The sequence below is a fragment of the Mixophyes fleayi genome, chromosome 1, assembly GCF_038048845.1.
Source record: "Mixophyes fleayi isolate aMixFle1 chromosome 1, aMixFle1.hap1, whole genome shotgun sequence".
NCBI lineage: Eukaryota > Metazoa > Chordata > Amphibia > Anura > Limnodynastidae > Mixophyes > Mixophyes fleayi.
In genome coordinates, this window is record NC_134402.1 from 124846521 (window position 1) to 124864882 (window position 18362).

The window sequence follows — 18362 nt, forward strand, 5'->3', positions numbered from 1 at the left end:
CATATGGTGATTTTGCACTTGAAATCGCTGGTTACCTCTCACGATTTGCACAGATTTTAAATCGCACCTGGATACATTTACCCCCAGGGATGCAAAGGCATTTACATAACAAGAAATTAAGGATTTGCTAAGAAAAAACAATAAATTGACTGACAATGATGACTGAAACAATGTTGATATAACATACTTGCCTACAGACAGCCAGAGAGAACATAAATCTGTATCAGGACATACATGGATGAAAAATATGCTTAAAGTCCATTTGCATTTGTCCATACACCACATTCACCACAAATTAATATGGTTTCTTCTGACCACCTGGGAAACAATGATCCAGCAGTCAGATATTAGATACACTCTCAGAGAAGGTCGCACACCAATAAACTGCTCTAAGTTATTACTTTCAGTTTCTGCTAAACAAAATAGTTTGTTTCCTGGAATATGTCATGTTCTTTCAAAAATAAATAAATAAATACGTCATATGGCTTTAAGATACTTAGCACAAACTTTTAATAGAAACAGGAAATGAAGAGACAGTGAAAACAAGTTCACACACATTTCAGAGCATCTGCTTACTTGATGAGACACATGTAAAGTGCCAACAACACTGACAACACCGAATTTCTTCAGGAAGACTACTTACATTACTAAACAAAACTTTTCTACATTGGACTTGTAATAAAAATAGCAAACCTTAATTAAAATTAGGAAAGAGCAGGAAGCATGGAGGAGTAGTGCTTGACTCACACCATTACAGCTGTAACACAACACACCTAAAAAGTATATATTTTTGGAAGTTAATAAATGTAAAAAGGCGTTTTCTAAAAAGAAAGTTGTCCTTTTTAAAACAGATATAAAGCGGAGTCACAGCTTATTGCTATAAGGTGAAAATGTAGGGAATTTGTAGATATACGCAGCCCTTTCTCTTACACAGAAATTATAAACAATTTCTTCAGAAGACACTTGGAGATGGCAAAACCCAGGTGATCATAAAAAATGGCACCATAACATTCAAATGGCTGCAAAGTTTATTTGCAATAAGTTCCATATGCAAAGACTTTTACAACACAATCACCCCAGATCACTTAAATACATAGCAAGACAGCTTTCCCCAAGTTCCCTTTGGCTATTACAGGACCACAGGTATGTAAAGTGAATAATATGGAACTGTTGGAAATAGTACATTTATGATATATTCCTTGTTTACAATTATATTAACCACAGTGTGTGTGTGTATATATATGTGTATATATATGGCAGCAGCACGGTGGCGTAGTGGTTAGCACTTCTGCCTCACAGCACTGGGGTCTTGAGTTCAATTCCCGACCATGGCCTTATCTGTGAGGAGTTTGTATGTTCTCCCCGTGTTTGCGTGGGTTTCCTCCGGGTGCTCCGGTTTCCTCCCACACTCCAAAAAACATACTGGTAGGTTAATTGGCTGCTAACAAATTGACCCTAGTCTGTGTGTGTGTATGTTAGGGAATTTAGACTGTAAGCTCCAATGGGGCAGGGACTGATGTGAGTGAGTTCTCTGTACAGCGCTGCGGAATTAGTGGCGCTATATAAATAAATGATGATGATATATGTGTGTGTGTATATATATATATATATAATTTTTTTTTTTATTATAGGTTTTTTTTAACTCACTCTCTCATTAGAATTGGAATAAAGGTTCCACTTCACAAGAAGAATGACACAGATCAAGAAGTTTTCATATACTTGTATGTGTCAGATATGGCTCTACTACCATCTACGGCTAAAGCTGTAGCTGTTTTTGTCTTGCTTTTATACATGCATGACGTATATAAGGCACATGCATGACGTATATAAGGCACATGCATGACGTATATAAGGCACATGCATGACGTATATAAGGCACATGCATGACGTATATAAGGCACATGCATGACGTATATAAGGCACATGCATGACGTATATAAGGCACATGCATGACGTATATAAGGCACATGCATGACGTATATAAGGCACATGCATGACGTATATAAGGCACATGCATGACGTATATAAGGCACATGCATGATGTATATAAGGCACATGCATGATGTATATAAGGCACATGCATGGTAAAATAATAGATCTGCTTTTTGTGAAAACATCAGAAAAGCGCTGACCACAAGAACTGTCCTTGTTTTCACCAACTGGTTAAATAAACTTTTTAAATTTTTGTATCCAGTTTCTACTCTCCTTATAAATTAAGACGATGTAATCCTCCATCATCAAGAAGATTAATATGCTAAAGGACAGCATGGTAAAGTTCGGAGGCCTTTCTTCCATACACATTTATCCAAGTACTGCTGTTAACGGAAATATGTACTGTACTATACTATGGGGCATATTCAATTGTTTGAATTCCCCGCGGTGTTAAAACGATTACCGTTATTAAGGTAATAGTAAGCTGGATTTCAGCTCGAAGCTCCCTGAGCCGCAAGCTGAAATCCAGCGAGAAAACTACCGTAATAACGGTATTTACGCGCACTATTACCGTAATAATGGTAATAGTGCGCGTGCCGTGAGATTTTTGCCTATAACGCCAACAAATGAATATGCCCCTATATGTAAATACTCAGCCATATAGAATTTTTTATTTATAATGAGTTCTATTTCTAAATGCAAATATACAGATAAGTATGCACAAAATAAACAATGGCCATGTGATTTACTATCAATTTAACACATTGCAAATCCACTGTAAGTTCAAATATTCAAAGAAAACAATAAACCACAAAAGCCTCTGGTCAGCTAGCAAACCTCTGCTATAATATATAGCCCATTTCCTACACATTTTATACTGTGCTAAATTCTTATATATTCAGGTATGGGTTTCCATTATCTAATATTCCAATTTCCGAAATTCTCTCCCTTGAATTTTCCCCAAATATCTGTAATTTGAAGCACCATGGCTAAAACATACTAAACAACTTTTCAGATTTAACCCTGCCTTTTCCCACACTAACCATGGAATTTGTATCATTAAATGGTTCAGCAGTGCTCCTCACAATGACTGTAGCAGTAAAGACTTGGTGATCACTGATGTGTGTATGACGTTATCACCGAACAGAAATACTTTACTCAAAATTTCTGATTTTCGTAAGTTTATGGGCAACAGGTTTATAGATCAGGGAATCTGAAATATTATATAAAATCTCAGAAAACTCTGCAAGTTTTACATAGACTATTGCATAACTTTAGTCTGGATTTTCTCAGAATCTAAACATCTGTACTATTCTTAATTTACTAGGTGCAGAACATCCTTAGTAAAGACTGAGTTTCTCCCCATTACTAAACAAGAACATTAAACAGCTGAAATAAAACATCTAAAACCTAAAATGGAGTTTAACATAAGATTTCTGCAAACAATAACCTAATATTTTAAGACATTGTGTAATAGTCACAAAATGCAATACTAAAATGTTACTATAATACAAAACAAAAGTATGTCGCTTTAGAAAAAAAGGGAAGAAACAAGAATGATGTTATAATGTACAAGACACGTTTGCTTCTAGCAGAAGTCTTCCAATTACAAGTATAAAGCCTGAAGTCAGTACAATTGTACTAATACTTTCTGCCCCATCACCCAGCAATGTAACTCATGCAAAGTGACGGTTGCTGCTAGCTCGTGTTTTAGGGAATAATCAGCAGGAAAAAAAAATAGGAATTTCTGTCAACAAAAGACTTAAGTCAAAAATAAAGTCTAGTTTTCTTCTCTTTGCTGATTTTTCCATGCAGATATAATCTTATGCAATGTAAAACAATTCTGTATAGAAGTCATTTTAATCAGATTTGTTGACAAATGCATGCTCCACAACCTTTAGACATACCAATAGTATATAACAACGCCTAGCTAGCAGTCAACATGAATTTATAAGGCCACTAGCAACACTGGAATAATATCTAAAATCCATAATGAATACAAATATTACCATGATTCTTGAAGAAGAAAACATACATGACCAGAACCCATCCTCATACCATATTGTGAAATTATGCAGCTCAAAATTTTAGGGAAATCACAAAAAAAAGCAAAAACAACTGTAGGAGACAACACCATGCTACATTGGCAAAGGTGCCAGATGGTTGTAATGCATATGATGGCATTATCATCTGTGAGGTAAACCTTAAACAATTTTTAACTGGGTATGGGATGCCTGCACTTGTCTGACATTGGGATAGATATTCCATTAAGTACATTTACAGAGATGTCGGTTATGTTTTAGCGCACATTACCTAAAGTGGTGCAATTGTAAAACTTTTGCAGTATATTTCACAAACCCTTGCTTGATGTTATGTATCAAGCGCAAAAAGTAGCTGACTGAGCAAGGTACACTAAAATGTTTGTTGGGTTTCTCTGCCATTGTTGCAAACTTACTTCTCATTGCGGCTGTGTTCGGTCACTAAGGGGGGAATTCAATTGACCGCAGGGGTTTTTTTTTTCCCGCCAGGTTAAAAAAAAATAAAAAAAAATACCTGCACTAGTTTTGACCCGCTGACACGACCGTTTTTAGCAACTGCCGCGTAAAAAATTGTGCAATTCAATTGTAAAACAGGTAAGCTAGCCCAAATGCGTTAATCATTGGTGCTTGCAAATTTTTGGGGGCGTAAAGGGGAGGATTTAACGCGGTCATCTATAATAAAAAAAAAAAGTGCATTGGCATACATTTTATTGCATTACACAACCTTTCTATTTTATAATATCTACATACAGTACTTTTTTTGCTATATTTTTTATTTTACTATACAATCATCTATACTATGACAAAACACTAATTAGTACATATAACATACATAAATATATTAATTTGTGATTAGTGTGCTTATTTTTTATGACTTTTTTTACATGCTTTTTGGAAAAGAAAATCATATTTTTCATGTTATGCATTACTGATAAACATAATTTATTTACATTATTACAGTGGTTCCCAAACTTTTGCAGTTTACGGCACCCTTAGAGTCTCCATCATTTTTTCAAGGCACCCCTCCAAAATAATTCCAGAGCAGTACCGTTTTAGAAGTAGTTGGGTCAAAAAAACATAATAAGCATTTAGGCCAGGACATAAATACTTATTTAGTTATATGCAAAAATAATACACATTAATCCAAGGGAAAAGAATATTTGTATATATTTTTTTCAATTATATCTCTGTCAAAGAATAATTTACAGCTAACTCACACCTTCATCTTTGCCCCCCCCCTGCACCCTTTCTGCCCCCCCCCCCCCCCCCCCCCGGGGCAGAGATCTTTCTCTAATAAAACACAATCTTTCTCAAATATCTACAACAATTTACAGTAGAGGGTGCATTTCTCATAATACATAGGTTGTGATGGTTTGACTATATCAGAACTCACTAATCCTAGGTGATGACAACAAAACATGATATTCATACAGCTATTATTTACAGGAACTTAAACACATATTAGCATCCCTTTTGTATTAAGAAAATAAGGATTTGTAAAACAAATATTTTAGCTCACAATTTCTTAACGTTCTTGTGACAGGATGGCCCACCTATGCCACCTTGTCTGTTGTTGATGGAAACCGGCCGGGCTTACTTTGCCACCGTTCCCTTTCGTTTTGCCAAATGTGCCCTCTAACCGCAGTAAGAGGGGCTTACAAATACTGGCATCACTGGACTCCTTATCGGCATCCAGAACCGGGTTTCGTCTAGGTAACTGTAACTACTAGGGTACCTCTTAGTGGTACACCTGGGCTGACCTCTTACAATGGATCAGGGTTGCTGTGGATGGATCCCCCCTGGCCTAACACACTGGCCAGAGCTGCTGGGTAGCGGGCAGAGCAATAGTGCTGGAAAGCTGGGTCCAAACCTCAGACAGCCGGGAACGGATTAGATTTTGGGTATAATCTGTAGGTCACAGGATTTTTCAGCATGGAGAAGTGCTCAAGCAGGTCATTGAAGCAAGTGATGTTTATTTAGTTTCACACTGGTTGAAGGTACCAGTGATCAGGTCAGATGGAAGTAGAATGATACATTCAGTACAAATCAGTGCTGTTTTGGACACAGCCTCACAGGGTAAACCAGCCCCCTGAAGTCTGAGTTATTTTTAGTAACAGGATGCAATATGTTTACCCAAACATGGATTCATATGCAATTTATACTTAACAAAATTTACACTTTTCTGTGATACCCTGAATCTCATTGATCTGAGATTTCCTTTCACTTTAACCAGGATACAGGCAATTTCTCCCTGCCGTGCATTCAAGTGTTGGTCACTCACATTGAATAGACTTATTTAGCTTTTCCTGCTATCCGCAAACAGACTCCCTCCTCACATATGCCTAATTGGAGATTTCCTCGAGGAAAGTTACAAAACCCCAAACAAGAAAACAAGACATTTCCTTTACCAAAATACACAAAAGACTTCCTCAACAAATGCTTATTGCATCAGAAATTAATACCTCAGAAATGAATGCCATTCCTCTACAAAGTGCCACACAATATAGTAAAATCAATGATATAAATAAGCGCCCTGCACTATTTCCTTTAAATAAATTTATACCATAAGTTATTTATAAGTGATCCAGTCACAATTCTTTCTTCTAGCAAAAGAACAGTTAGGTAGACCAGAGTTAGACCACAAAAAATGATATCCTGCATGTATACGCTGCACAGTGAGCGAAGGCTACTTTCATCTAGTTAAAATTTAAGAATGAACATTTGAGTCACAGTTTTAACAATGTATTTCTCTGTAGTTGTACTGATAAATATAACAGTGTATGAGGGAATCTGAAATTCCAAAGCACATAAGCATATATCAGGCTTCCATCTGTTTTGTTTTCATCACCATGACTATTTATTATCCAGTAAGTGTTTATATTTTAGGTCCTTGGACAGAAAACAAAACTGTTCAATGACAATAATTACAGCAAAACTGAGATTTTGTTGAAAGACAAAAGGGAACAATATATTTCGGAAACTGGTAAATGGGTTGTTCTAAACTATAGATTAAAGTACAGAAGTGTCATATAGCACTGTCCACTGGGGTTGAATAAAATCAGAACAAACATCAGAAACAGAGAAAAGTGTTGGTATGCTGAATCGGGTGGGGTACGCATAACAGATGAGTAGCAGACAGACAAGAATGTGAGCGACCCGCAAGATAACGATTACCATGATTACAATGGTCAGTATACATCTACATACCTCAAGACAGATGTGCAGCATTTGCAACAGGTCTTGAAGCCATCATGTGCCAATTGCGAATGAAGACAAGTCGGCGTGTGGTAAGCACGATATTCCCACTGCTGACAGTGCGATTGCCGCTTTTAAGGTGGCAATGGCTGTACCCGGTGCCCCAAAATCTTATAGAGCCGTGGGGTCCAGCCTTTTTATTAACAACAGTATGAACCATTTTTGAGATGTTTTTCAACAATTTAAAAGTATGGCTTTTTGAGAAAATCTAAATTGAATTTTCATTTTCACTGAAGCCCATAAAAAGAGGTTTAAAATGAGACCTTGTCCAACTCTCTAGCTCAATCAGGTGATCTACAAATGCTTTTAACAATTATTTAAATTGCAAGTTTTTTGTTAAAAAAGTGCAAATTTAAAGGCTATAACTTCAAAACCAGTGCACATATCAGCCTAAGATTTGGGGGCTTTGTTTACACCCAAGACAGCATTTATTATACCAAATTTCATTGCAATCTTAAACAGTCCGTCTGAAACCCTGTGTTAATTTGGAATGACCCATATTTCTGACGCATGCCAATCTGCATTTAGCTTCTAGCACAGAATAAAAATTGTAAATAACTTTTCTCCTGGGTTGATATCTACACATTATCCTTTACTTTAAGTTGACCTTCCAGTTTGCATTTCTTGTGCCATTTCCTGCAATTTATGGCCCTGAATTTTTTGTTTCTCTATTTCTCACTCTAAGATGATCTTGTTTTAAGATGTGTACATATCCATCTGAACCACTGAATAACCACAAGAGAAATTAACTCTTAATAGGTTCTCCTAATATACACACACTTTATCAAAATAAAAGAGAAATGGCTAAATAAATATTATTTTGTTAGGGTTACTTGGTCCCAAATTCAAGACACGCTGCCCATATTATACGATCATGTTATTTTGTACTGATAGTACCATCACTCCAAACAACCTCAGTAATAGAACACAGTAAAAGTGTGGCTAAAAGCTTGCTAAATCCCATCACTCAAAATGACTTCAGCACTCCAGGGTACAAGTAGCTATTTAAGAGAATCTACAAATTTCCCTCAAAGCTGCTCAATACCCTTCCAATGTATTACCAGAAGGGGCAACGGGGTACTCTGAGAGAAGGGGATCTAGGTTTCCCATGCAGTGACTGTACCAGGTACCTTAGCCGACGGGGATCTAGAGACATGACTACAAGCTGGGTAAATCCCAAAACTCACTGATAATGACCTCAGCTGTCTGAGGTAAAATAATACCATATAAATGGAAAAGACGATTCTGGAAAGTAAGAAAATAGCCATTTTAATGTAGGTTGGTAAAATCCCATTAACACAAAATGATCTTAGTGAATTAAAACCTGTTTAAAAAATTGCATGAAGTAGAACACACTAAATAATCTTATGCCGATTTCACTAGAGGAACCAGATCCTACAAACTGATTGTGAAAGAGCCGCAGATGACTGTTCCTCTAAGAAGAAGAGAAGAATTAATATATAAATTGTTAATCTCGAGGTTAAATCAATAGGTCAGGGTTTAAACATTTAATTATAGTGAAGGGCCCCACCACCTGGCTACTTCTTGATGCCTCCCAGCTGGCCAAATTTTCTGGGGAGAACACTGCATGGCACAAGGTGCGCATAAAAAAAAGCATTGTGCAAAACTGTAAATTCCCTTTAAAAGTGGATATTAGATAAAATCTGTGTTCCTAATATTACACTTTACCTGCAACTTTGTCACAAATGTTGAGGGAGTATTCCTGTTCTCACAATATTAAGTTCAAATCTTAGACTCAAAGTCATGAATAAGTGATGCAGGCTATCAAGCCTGGCACAGGCTAATGGCTGTCATCAACTGATACCAGAGACATCCACATTCTGCTTTCCTGTGACCTCTGTCTCACAGACAGCACTTTAGAACACAAGCTGAACTCTGTTGTGTCCAACAATCACATGATTATTATATTCATGGTTGAACATTCATAAAGGAACACTTTATCCGCAAGCATTGGACTTACTGTTTATCACAGCTTAACTAGGGGTAACAACTGGTAATATTTTCTGCAATCCCCCCTCATTCGGCATAACACACTGGATACGCACAGAAACAGAATACATTCAGAGATCTGGTTAAGACAAGTTGTGGTTGGATTCTGCTTTATTTTGTGTAACATGTTTCTATTTCTGTAGCAGCTTGCCATATAAAAAATAAATACATTTCTCATGCCTTAAAATTAAGCTTAGCCAAAAATAAGATCATATTCTTACTATTGGCTAATAATATGTATGTATGGTGCATTTCTGTAAAATACCCAATAACCTGTTTAGAAACTTTTGCGGCTTTGTGATAGCACCTGAGGTTCTATAATCACTTTGTCTGTGCTGTATATGAATCTCTTGAAACAGGTGGAAACATAAAATACACAGGAACTCACTTTTCCATATTTTTCAGGAACACTTTTGTTATAATGTCCTATTATTCCTGGCTATACTTATATGAATCTTTTGTACTTCGACAGATATGGTCAGTGCATTCAACCACACGAGTAAAAGTCCTAAAGTAGTGTAGTCCCCAGCACCTAATTCCCCGGTACCCCACCCGGGTGTTTTTACTTGGCATCGGGCTTTTGGAGCCCAACAGACACCTAATATTATAGAATAAGCCACTGTTTCTCCTAGTATAACAGGCACTATGTGAGCACTACAGCCAGCTGTGTGTGCTAGACCACTGACCACCAATCCTGGCAGGTGTGGGCAATAACCTCCAACATTTTTCATTATTATCGCAGAGGTATTACAACTGCCTCCTCCCGGCTGCTTCTTAATGCCACCCAACTGGCAACATTTTCTGGGGAGAACACTGCCATAGAGTATCACATTGATATCTCTGGTCGGTAAATGTGGTTAGAAGATGACTGCTATCAGCCTGTGGCTGCGGTCATCTCCTAACCACACTAACAGACTCTGAAATCAGATATATTTGGCAAGTGTGTAAATACAGTTAGAAGATTACAGCCAATGCAGTCATATTTTCACAGCTCTAACAGGCCCCAGTAAAGCCAGAAGAAGTTCAGCCTCTAGGAGCAATCTTTTCCAATTTAGCCACTCACTTGTGATATAACTGGATGCTGGTCCTATCACTTGGCACCCAGGGGAACAGTTGGCCAATTTATGGCCAACATAACTATATTTTTAATTGTTTGTGAATATACATTTCTGATGTGATGTGTTCTTCCAAAAACACTACACTTACATTTGTATGAAATATATATATATATATATATAATTATGCACTAATTTGTTGTGCAAACACTTTTATTTTAAGTACACATCGACATCCACATATGAAAAGATGACACACAACACTATCTAGAAAATAATCAGTCAGTGCATAACTTAATGAGCTAAGTAAAACTAGAATCCTCCCAATACATGCATTTTATGATACGTAGCCTAGATATTAGTTTATACAATAAACTATATGCAAGCGATTTTGGCAATAGGTACTATTACGTGCTACTCAACATACTAGGTTTTCATAAGAACAAATCAACAATCATTATTGAACAATGTGTACACAAACAGGTAGGTCAAAAATCAAACAATTAAACCTACACTGTGGTGCAATAAAAAGTAAGCCAAGCTTTAATAATATTTTTAAAATAAAAATATCCACATACTTAATTTTTTTTTTTTTTTTAAAATGACTTTGCTTTTATTTCCCGCCTAAAAAAGCAGACAATATTATAACAGAAAACAAAAATAAAAATAAATAAATTGTAATTTCCATAAAAATGCCTTTTAGTAAAGACGATTTACACATGATAAAAGGTTTGAGGGAATCCAAGAATTACAGCAGCAGTCAATCTCTACGAGAGTTTCCAGAAAAACATTGGACCAGAAGCGGATTAGATAAATTGCTTAGAAAAATTAGGGTAACAGGGTCAGTAGACCGGGTCATTGGTAGTGGCAGACGAAGTTCATTGCGCACTGAAGAAAATATCGCCCTTGTCGAAGATCTTATTATGAGTCAAGAGGATGCTCCAAATACTCATAGAACAACATGTCAAATATCCAGAGAACCCCAATTTCATCGGTCCTGTGTTGTTCGAATAATTCATAAAGATCTTCAACTCAATTGCCTTAAGAAGCAGCCAGCACAGGAACTGACAGAAGCTAATCAATTGCCACGTTTGAACAGATCAAGAGAACGGTTGAGAAAATATCCTCGTCATATGGTTGACTTCCTATTCTTTACTGACAAGAAGTTGTTCACTGTTGCATGACCAAATAACACGCAGAATGATCGCCTTTAAGTCACGCGCGGCACTAAGAAAAGGCAGATTGCTGCAAACAGACTGTTCGTACGCATACCCATTTCAGCAAGTCTGTTATGGTGTCCATTGTGGTTTCGATGCTTGGTCGTTCATTTTTGGTCTTCATTGATCCTGGAGTAAAAATCAATGGTGCTTGTCTAGCAGATGGCTGTCTTACCCACCTACTCTCCAAAATCTACAAACTACTTATAGAAAACCTTTTTAGCTCCTTACCCAAATTCACCACTGCTTGGCAGCAAGATCTGGGAGAGCAGGTCCGTGAAGCAGACTGGTTAGCCATTTTTGAGACCACACATGCTTGTTCTGCTAGTGTCTCTATAATAGAAACTAATTACAAGGTTCTAACAAGATGGTATAGGTGCCCAGCCCAACTAGCAAACTTTTGCCAGGGTGTTTCTGACTCCTGTTGGAGATGCCAGAATGCCCGGGGCACTACTATGCATATCTGGTGGGATTGTGAGATACTCAGACCTTTCTGGTCCAAGGTCATGGAGGTCTCTGCTGAAATATTAGGAGATGATGTTCCTGATAGTCCCGCCTTCTGGCTTCTCAACAAGATCGACTTTCCAATTTTCAGGTTTAAAAAAAACATTTTACGTTATTTGATTTCGGCTGCGAAAGCAGTGATTCCAACCCATTGGAGATCTCCTAACCCCCCAACCATCCGGGAGTGGTTCCAGAGATTGGAGTTTTATAGAGTTATGGATGAGCTTTTACTTTCATCTGCTGATAAAGTTACTGAATATTACTCCATTTGGAGCCTATGGCTCGAATTCCAGGACTCCGATAAATTTAATCATTTAAACAAACCAGTTCTCTCACCTACTCTCCTTGCTAGAACTTGAATTGTTTATTTACATAATCTGTACTAGGAAACATTGCCCCCCCCCCCCCCTTACCTATCCCCGTCTCTGTCTTTTCCTTTTTCTCTCTTTCTTCTTCTTCTATTATAACATTTATTTGAATGTGTTATTATGACATTTTGTATTAATATGATGGTTTTGTTACCCACTTATCTGTTCTTGTGAATCTCTGTTGAAACTGCCTTAAAAACTTCAATAAAGATAAATATTATAAAAAAAAATCAATGGTGCCTATTATCATGAGGTTCTGCTATTACAGCATCTTCTACCTGTAATCAGAAATCTGTCCCCAGAAGGTTATTTTGTTTTTCAACAGGACAGTGCACCAGGAAAACCATTGAAATGCTAACAAGAGAGAGACCAGACTTCATCACTCCCACATTATGGACTCCGAATAGTCCAGATTTGAATCCTGTTGATTATAAGGTATGGAGCATGATGCAAGAGAGAGAGTCTACCAGACAGCAATCCATGATGTAAACGATCTGAAGCAATGTTTGTTGGAAGTGTGGACGGGTCTGGATCAGAGGATTATCGATGAAGCTGTTGCCCAATGGTGCCGGCGCCTGCAGGTTTGCATGAAAGCAGAAAGAGGACATCTTGAACATCTTCTTTAAATAATCAAACCATACTACTGAGAGTTTCTTCACAAAAATATTATAGACTATTTCCATGTAAAAAGTACTTTGTTACAAAATCCAAAAAGAAAAATTGTTCGTAAAATTAAATTTCGTCAGACAAAGTTTAAAAACTCAAAATTTTTATGATATGTTGGAATCATATTGTTGTTCAATTCTCTAAATATCAGAAAAGGTTTAGTATGATATGATCAGGCATTAGAGATATATGAAATAAACAGTTTGGCTTACTTTTTATTGAACCTCAGTGCTGCTGCAACTACAAAACCCAAATATAGAAAACAAAAAACAAAATAGTTGAATCATATCACACAGGGATCACTCTAACCCAATTTCCAACGAAAATCTACTAGACAATATATTGTTCTTTTCACCGGATCACATACTTCGCATGTCTTTCAACATAACATCCTTCATAACAACGTGAGGCACTCAACTATGTTAAACGCTTGCAAATTCTTCACAGATGTTCATAAACATTCAAAAAATAACTTATAAATGTTAATCTACAGCATAAAAATGCTGCAAAAAAAAAAAAGGCGTACATTAAAAAAAGATATCAAACAAGTTATTGCATTTTCAAATAAAACATTGAAAGTATTGTAAACAGTGTGTAGTTTATATTAGCTCCGACGATGCAGGGTCAAAAGAGATATCATTACATATACAATACGACATACACTTCTTTTTAAATAGTTCATTCTATATTTTTTTATATTTGTGACTAGAGATACAAACAGATCACACTTATTGCTCTTACAATCATGTGCATAACAAGTATGGGAAACAGTTAACGCCAGCATTAATATACTGAATCGAAGTAAAGGATCAAACTATTGTTCAGTATCCAATTTCCTAAGTCATAGGTCATATTTTAGTCCCAATGCACAATAACTCTAACTGCATTGTACCTAACTGCTACAATTAGGTTATATGCCACTCCTAATTCTAAATAAAGGTTAACAACAGTGTATTTATACTTTCAAACAACAGTTAGACAGGGAGGATATTGCAGTCCAGTTTGGATATAGACAAAAACTCCAATGAGTCTGAGGCCTAAGAGAATTCCTTAAAGTTTCTTTAGTTGCTAGGGACAAAACACATGACTTCCTAAACTGTGTACACATGCATTTGCAACCTTCCCTCACAATTCCAAGTACAAAATATAAAAAGGCTCATGCATGCTTAACAGGAAAGAATATTAATAAAACTATGTAATGAATGCACCAGCGATTATGGATAGGTTTTATAAACTGTGCGATAGACAAGAAAATTCTAAGACCCAAGAGTTGGGCTAGAAAACATTAGTAAAGGGGAATTCCATTCAAACTCCTTGAAGCACATAGGACATTTAGCAATGTGACACCAGAATCTTGTCACATTTTACATTTAAAGGCTCAGCAGGTAGTAAAAATGGATAGAGCATGTAGAGCAAAGCTTAGCCTAGCTTACTCCAATGCTAGTGCTACAATCCACACAAACTACATCTCAGTAATAACGCTCTGTTTAGATGATCATTGCCCATATGAATGTATTACATAGTGATACAGGTAATTAAAATCTGTATTGCACATAAGGCTTTAAGCATCTCAAACTCAAGTAATTTTCAAGTTGTGCTTGCACTCCTATTGTATTTTATTTCTTAAATATTTTCTCCTTTCTCGTGGCTCCACATCTGTCTCCGCCCTCTACCAAGCCTTACACGGGCAGCTCCTCCCCTACAGAATCCTTTTTATACTCCTCATCCTCACATACAAGGCCCTCGCCAACCACACTGCTCTCTACATCTCTAACCTCATCTCCATTGACACACCATCCTGTACTCAGCCAATGACTGTCCCCTCCCCTCTGACAACCACATCTCACTCACGTATACAAAATTTCTCCTGTGCTGCCCCCCTCCATTGTAACAATCTCCCTCGTTGCATCAAACTATCCTCTAATCTGTGCAATTTGAAACCGGCATTGAAAATCCACCTATTCTTAAAAACCTATCAGTCACCCACTTAACTATTTCACCAAATCGGTTACCTCATCCCCCGTCCTCTTCCTCTCCGTCTCTTCCCTGTTCCCCTTTCACCCCTTGTGTCATCTGTATGTCTGCCCTTCCGTTTAGGTTGTAAGCTCCTTTGAGCAGGAACCTCTTACCTCCAGTTTCCATCACTTTAACTCTGCTCACCAGCTAATCTACCCAATTCCTCCTTGGGCTTTCTGCCCACTGCCTCCACTCCTGCATACCTCTGCACCTTTTCAGTGGCTCTTAACCTGTTAGCTGCACCATCACTCTAGGGCACAGGGTTCCAGCTTCTGCTGAATATACCTCGCTCCCCCTCACCCTTCCTCATTAGCTGTGCTTAGAGTTACTGGCGTTATAGAGTGACTTGTTTATTGCACTGTACTGCCTTGTTTGTACCCTGTAAAGCGCAGCGGCCATCTTACGGCACCTTTTAAAAAAAAAAATACTACTTATGATTTTGTGATCTATTGTTTTGAAATTAAATACCCATTATTAATTGTATTTACATAGTTGTAGTGCTGTAGGATTTCATTTTTTTTTTTAAATATATTTCTATTTATTGTGTGTTAGCAGCATAAAGAGGCAGTATTTGACACTAAGGGGTATATTCAATTAGCTTCTGGGGTTGGGGCAGTGCACATAAAGTGCAATTAGGGTACCGCTACATGGCAGATTTCCATCGCAACCCTATGGATTGCGAAAGGAAATTTGCGGTGTAGCGGTATCGGGAAGAGGCGGCCGCTTGTAGCCGCAATCCCAGAAGCTAATTGACTATGCCCCTAACTCTGAGCACTGGTGAAACTACTTTTATAAAGCAGGAATTAGTTTTTAGATTTTTCAGTTCATTCCATACTTTTCCAAGTGCATATATGTAAATATAGCCTTTAACAAGTCCTATATTAGGGTCATTGTTCACAGAGGCCAGATTTTGGATAAGCAGAGAAACAGGATTGTAAAAACCCCAGTGCAATTGTGTGTCTAAGCTGTACGATCACACTATTCCCTCTTCTTGACACCCTCTTAAAGCCCACCTACACACCCACCACCAGTCAACTGAGCTTGGCCTTCTTTGTTGACTCAGTCCATGGATGTATTGTTTTAAAATTGTACTTTTTTTTTCTCCCAACCACATAACTAAAATTACAACCAGGACTCATAAAACTACAATTCTCTGTCATAAAAAGTACAATGCCACGTCTCTAATGGTGCTTACACTTTTAGCAAAAGTGTCAAAACAAGAATACATAAAACAATATATTATCTGTATCCTGGTACTCATCTGCCAATAAAGCTAATGGCAGCAATGAAGTAAAATGTTTGGTTTAAGAAAAAAAAAAAAAAAAAAAAAGGACTATGTTCAGTTTTATGTTTCATATTTGTTAACATTATTAACCCCAGACGACATTGTATTGGAATATGACAACAAAAGAGAATAAAAAATAAACACATTGTATAAACTAATGTGTAATCGCACAGTCTCATATAGAGCTGGTTAAACTCCTTCATAGATGGTGGGAGCTGTCCTAGGGGTATATTTACTAAACTGCAGGTGTCAAAAAGTGGAGATGTTGCCTATAGCAACCAGATTCTAGTTTTCATTTATTTAGTACATTCTACAAAATGACAGCTAGAATCTGATTGGTTGCTATAGGCAACTTCACTTTTTCAAACCCGCAGTTTAGTAAATATACCCCCTAATTTTTTTTGCTGTATAAGCTTATTGTACCCTGGGGCTGTTCCAGAGCTGCCTAAGGTGTATTGCCTTACTCCCTGGAAGTGATAGCAGACCTCAACATAGTGATCTATTGGTCCCTCAAAAACGAAATATATCCTGCAGCAGGCAGTAAGTCAGTACTGAGTGAGTGCGGTCCTCATAGTGATTACTCCATGAGGTCAGCTACCGCTCAACACAGGGCATCATACTGCAGGCAGGTCTATAACATCCAGTGAGTATGTACCTAGAAGTGGTAATCATATGTTTCATTGCGGATCCTATTCAGTAAAAGTTGTTAGTATTAAAAAATGTCTAATTGTTTTTGAAAGAACAATTGTATTGCAAGATATTACAATTCATTTAAACTATTTTGGCGATACCGTGGGGATGTTTTTTTTGCTGATTACCAATAGAGCTTTCACAATAGTGCTCTTAGGTAATATATGGGACAAAAAAAAATATGTGGGACCTATTTTTCTATAGACACAAATATTTCAGCAATGTGGGTCCCCATAGGAAAAATGTACTATTGTCTATAAACAAAAGTTGTACAAATCAGTCCCCTTAAGCTGGGTACACACTACAGAAAATTACTGCAGATGCAATTTCTGTAACAATTTTACCATGACTGAAAGTCCTGATGATCATGCAAATTCATGCGTACACACCTACGCACACACACAATTTACCATCAGATCTATGATCTTCATCTCTCATAACCATCTGCTGAAAAGATCGGTACTCTGTACACTCTACAGATATCTATCTGCCTACACTGCTGGTCGTGAGTGAATACACACTTCCACATTTGGCCAACATCATTCCATCGTTGATTGTGATTTTTAGGAAGGTTAGAAAACTAAATCAACAGGTGCAATGTGTTTTGGTACGATAAAATATGACTGTGGGACTGTACACACTCTTGCACTATCTGACCAAACGGTTGTTTATCGGGTGATCTGCATGATAATTTAATGAATTTTCTGCAGTGTGTACCCAACTTTACAGTTCTAGGGCTGTTGTAGGGCAGTTATAGGGTGTTGCAAAGTAGTCTCCATTGTGACATTAAGTTTCCTAACTCTTCCCTACAGAAAAGCAATAATATAAAAATCCCTGTTAAGTTATCCACAAATGAGCCTCTGTGGTTTTTGATGCCTGTTACAAAGCACTGCGACCAGATTAACCACCTTAAACTATGCAGAGCCAATGGGATTGGAATTGATCAACCACAATGGAAAATTCGATCTGCAGTTGATCATAGCTGACAGATAACACGGGCCCTTTGAGATCCTTTCAATGAGGACCACTCACTGCATTAAAAAATATGCACATTTTGGCTGTGAAGCATGTGACCAAGTTAGGCACAGTTTTGATTGTTCAGTAAAACAGGATTTCACAACACGTCACTTTTATCACAGGCTAAATTGTTTTAACCTGGATGTATCAATAATCTAAATTCAAAAGAGAAAATAAAATTGAAAGTGACTTCTTATGGCAAAACTGAGACTGTACCAGGAAAAATGGGATACACAGGAATCTTATTCATAGCCTCAAACATATTCCACAAGTGCTTTGTATTGAATAAGTGACAAAGAAGCAACAAA

The 18362-nt window shown here is 37.2% G+C and overlaps 1 protein-coding gene across 12 annotated transcripts in view; it reads right to left on the reverse strand.

The window, feature by feature from the left end:
* The window catches only part of BLTP1 (bridge-like lipid transfer protein family member 1), a 216124-nt gene that overhangs the window by 196904 nt on the left and 858 nt on the right, over positions 1 to 18362 (reverse strand). The gene's annotated exons all lie outside the window — the stretch shown is intronic.